This window comes from Phalaenopsis equestris, unplaced genomic scaffold (assembly GCF_001263595.1).
Source record: "Phalaenopsis equestris unplaced genomic scaffold, ASM126359v1 Scaffold000011, whole genome shotgun sequence".
NCBI classification, from domain to species: domain Eukaryota; kingdom Viridiplantae; phylum Streptophyta; class Magnoliopsida; order Asparagales; family Orchidaceae; genus Phalaenopsis; species Phalaenopsis equestris.
The window spans coordinates 63,339-68,205 of record NW_018164453.1 but is presented as its reverse complement, the minus strand read 5'-3'; positions in this window follow the sequence as shown (position 1 = coordinate 68,205).

Genomic DNA, 4,867 nt, shown 5'->3' with positions numbered 1-4,867 from the left:
GGTGGGATTTGAACCAAGTCTTCCACGGGAGAAGCCCGTTGAGATACTTCTTCATCTCGAAGGTCAAATTTTTCAATGCTAAGTGTCATTGACGGATGTGGCTGAGCTTGTCTGAGGTATCATGATTGTGCAATCCGTTGATCACCTCGCATGACGCCGATCCCTGCTGGGGTTGGAAACTTGATCTTCAAGTGTGTTACAGAAGTCACGGCACCAAAAAATTGATTGCAGTGGTCTCCCGAAGATAACATTATACGCTGATTCTGATTTGACAATGATGAATTGAACTGAGTGGGTTATCTGTTGAGGAAAATCTCCCAAGACAACAGGGAGATTTATTGTTCCCTCGACCGTCACTGGTTGATTGTCAAAACCATATAATGGTCCGGATGCAGTTTGAAGTCTTTCCCTTGTCAATCCCAAACTGAAGAAAGTTGAATAGAATAAGACATCGACAGAGCTCCCATTGTCGATCAAGATCCTCTTTACGTTATAGCAGGGCTCACCAATTCCTGCGCTAATGACGAGAGGATCTTGGTGGGGGACTCGAACTCCTTCCAAATCGGAATCATCAAAATTTATAGGCTCGAAGCGTAATTTCTTCTACATTGGTTCACCTTTGTTCATGTTGGTTGGATGTGTTTCTTCTTCTTTATTTGGTCGTTCTCCTTATGAATGTTGAGCTTCTTATCTGTTGTCCCCCCATGTTGCTGCCTTGGTGTATGTTGCCTCCCTGTAGGAGCATTATCGATATCAGCTATTATCGATACCAGCTGGTTTGTTTTGTACAAATCGACTGAGATATCCCTGTTTAATTAACCTTTCAACCTCTTCCTTAAACTGCTTACATGCTTCAGTGGAGTAATATCCCTGTTTAATTAACCTTTCAATCTCTTCCTTAAACTGCTTAAATGCTTCAGTGGAGTACCTGAGTTAGATTTTAGGGGGTGAGGTCACTAAACAACTTGCTCATCTTTTATGGTTGTCAAGATGTTACTACGCATTGTGTTGAGTGGTGTATACTCTTTCTTGGGTCGATATTTAGTTCGTTGGCCTGTAGGTTGAGGAAGGATGTTACGATTCTTCGATTGTTCAAGATTTCTCCATTGCGAAGATTGATTATTGTCTCTGGAGTTACCTTTGTGTTTCCCCCCCAAATTTCTTAAATTGTTCCTTATGGGCACTGATAGCCTCGTCTGCAGTGACTTGGGTCTCAGCACGGTGGACAAGATCGGTATAAGAGCGAACAGTCTCCCGCATCAGTGCTGAGTAGAAGGGTCCTGAGCGGAGCCCCCCAAGGAAATCCCCCAAGTAACTCTAGATCTACTTTTGGAATTTGACGGGCTTCAGCAAAAAACCTGCGGAAGTAGTCTTTAAGTGACTCTCCTTCACTTTGACAAATTCCTAAGAGATGGGATGAATCCTTGATGATTCGTTGATTTGCTATGAACTGCTCCACACTTGACACAAAAGCGCATCAGAAGCACGCTGAATGTGCATGATAGTTCGATAATGATCAATATGCTCGTAAGGGTCGGTTGTCCCTTCATATGTATCGATGCTCGGAAGCTTAAAGCCTGTTGGGATGGGGTGTTGGAGGACCGCATTCACTAAGGGACAAGATTCATGGATGTTACGGTGAGTGTAGAAGTGATCCTTTTTCTCTAAGGGAAACTCTTCACGGACGAGGCGTCGTAGTTCATTGCGAATGACATTATCTGGAATGGTGGGAAGATGTGGCAATGTCAGGTGAGTTGCACAAGATGGATGAGTGGAACTTGTTGTATCTAGGAGTTCAGCATCACGACCTGATAGGGGATGTGTTCCTTCCTGAGGAGGCGGGCCGACATGAGTTCATCCGAGCAGTATGCTTCTCGTACGTCGTGGAGTTAATGGTAAACGAATTTCATCCACCGCCAATGGTGTCGGCAGCAGTTGTTGAGCCTCGCGTAGGAGCTGTAGAATCTCTAGGTGAGAATCCTCTATTCTACGCATTCGATCTTCTATTGAAGGACCCGAAACACCTTCATTGGCAGGATAGCGTCTTCCAGGGCGGGAAGACGAAGAAGCATGCCGCCCTTGGCTTCGTGATTGCTCCCTGGAACGATGAGTGTTGGAGCGGGATGCTCCATTATCACAAACATTGTGTCTGGTTGCCATGTAGTAGATTGTGTAAGTACTTTAGTTATGGGATTGAAACTTTCCCACAGACGGCGCCAAACTGATGCGTGCTAGAAAATTCGAGGAGGTAGAGTAATAGATTATCATCTTAACGTTGCACGGGGATTCAACACACACTCAGATGAAAGTAAAACAACCAGTGATGATGTCAGAATTTTTTACGTGGAAAACCCGTAAAGGAAAAAAATCACGGGGTCTTGCACAATTATAAAAATTCACTATATGTTGATGATTACAGCGACCCCTTGTCCCACAGACGGGAAAATGTTTCTAGATTTTTAGATTATAGCGTCGCCTGACGATATCCAGTCAACGGTGGTTGGCGATGATCGACGGTGAATGACGACAAATAGGTGGTCGACGGTCATTGTCGACGGTCAGTGGTGGTCGACGGCGATCGATGATGGCGAGGATGATCTTGGACCTGATCTCCTTCTCAAAACCTCAAGTTCTCTCTCAAGTCTCCTCTCCTTTCATGTGAGAGGTGAGGCTCTATTTATAGTGTTTTGAGTGCAATTAATGCAGGAATATGAACCATTTTGATCGGACGGCCCGGAGAGCTTCCCTTGATCACATGACGTTTGATGGACATTTGAGTGTCTTAACGAAGTCGAAATTGAGCAATCTTAGGCTCGTTGGATTTGACTTTTTGAGACGCTCGATTCAATTATAAACTTGCTAGATTTGACATCCGTTTGACCTTTCAAATGCCTTCGGAAATCCTCCAGTAGTGGTTTAATGACTTGATCCGGGTCTGATTGGACTCAGATTGGACTAACTTTTATATCATTAGGTCCGTCTCATCGAGCCGATCAGTTTGACTATAATTTTACTGAAATCGGAGCTCCGGATGACTTTTAATCAAAGTTTGAATGTCTCTTGTTCAAAAAATTGCACTGAGATTCATGTTGGTTGATGGAAATTTGTTGGCGGTGTATCAGTAATAATAATAATAATAATAATGAATACATAAAATATACAAGAATAAAAGAAAGAAAATAAATTTTTAAATAACATAAAATAATGTTCTTTTTAAGCTAATGGTATGAGAGAGCTTTGGCTTCTTTTTATTATTCCAACACTTCTTCCACTTTACCCTCCTTCTTCACATTCTCTCCAACCAAGCCCACATCTCCACTCCAACTTTCCTTCCCATGCCAACCAAACCACCTCCCTCAAGCTTCCTCCAACCTTTTTTATTCTCTCAAAACATGAACCATAAAAGCCAAGAATATCCTTTATCGTTGCATGTGTTTTACATGTAAGCCATCTAAACTTCCCCATCAACATGTATACTACTTTCTTTTCTATGGATTCACATGTCTATCATCATCTAAGCTTCCATATTTCCATGCATTCCACATACTTTTCTTATAAATGTCCATGCCTAACATACAAACAAACTCTTACATTTATGCATTGCACTAGTGCTTACATATTTACATGCTTAACACATTTAAAAGACAAAAAGGAAAATTTACATGCATACCACTCAATTCTTTTGTATTGACATTTCTAATATCAACAAAAAAGAATTTACATGCATACCACCCTATTTTTTATGTCTAAACTTTGGTATTCCACATACACATCACACAATATATATATATATATATATATCAACACATACCACTCAAATATTATTTACGTGCACACTACTCGAATATTGTGTTTTTACATGTTCAATACCTACATTTTAATAACTTACAAGCACGACACTTGAATCTCATGTATTTATTTGCATGCCACACACATTTTACATATTTACCAGATCATATGTAGCTACATACACACAGCTTAAATCTCATGTATTTAAACACGCGATGCCCAAACTTGAATATTTTACGTTCAATCCACTCGAATCTTGTGCTCTTACATGTTTGATGCCTAAACTTAAATATTTTACATGTACTTCACTTAAAAACCGGTGTATTTACTTACATGTTCGACATTCAAATTTGAATATCTTATGTGCAAATCGCTCAAATCTCATGTATTTACGTGTGTGTCACTTAAAACTTGAATATTTACATGCTTACAACTTAACTTCCACATTTACATGCATGCTACATTGTTCTTAGGTGTTTTATATGATCACTGGTCAGATTTCATGCTTACATATTTACATATTTAATCTTCGTGCCCACAAGTTTACATGCTTATAAACCTCATAGATATTTATGCTAATCAGTTAAATTTTGTATTTTCAAAACAAACACAATTTTTTTTAAAAAAAAGAAAGAGAAATAGAAACGAAAAAAAAAAAAAAAAAAAACATAAAATTTTAATACTTAGATGTATAAAAGAAAGAAAAGAAATTGTAATAACAATAAATGAATCCACATTTTTATTTACATAATTGACCTTTAATGTTTATGTATTTACATATTTAAAACTTAAATACTTATTTTCTCCTATAATAAATATATAATGTATTTCACTATGTGAAAAAAAAAAATTAGTTTTTATGTTTTTGTAAGCTTTATTTATATGTAACAAAAGAATTATTAAATTTTATTTATTTGATAATAAAAATTTTCATAAAAAGAAAATTTTTCTAGATTTGAAAAGGTGTCATCTGTATGATATTAAATATTAAATGTTTTATGTATATGATTAGGGCTGTCAATTTGGCTCGTTGTTCGCGAACAGCTCGTGTTCGGCTCGTTAAGCAGCTCGTGTTCGG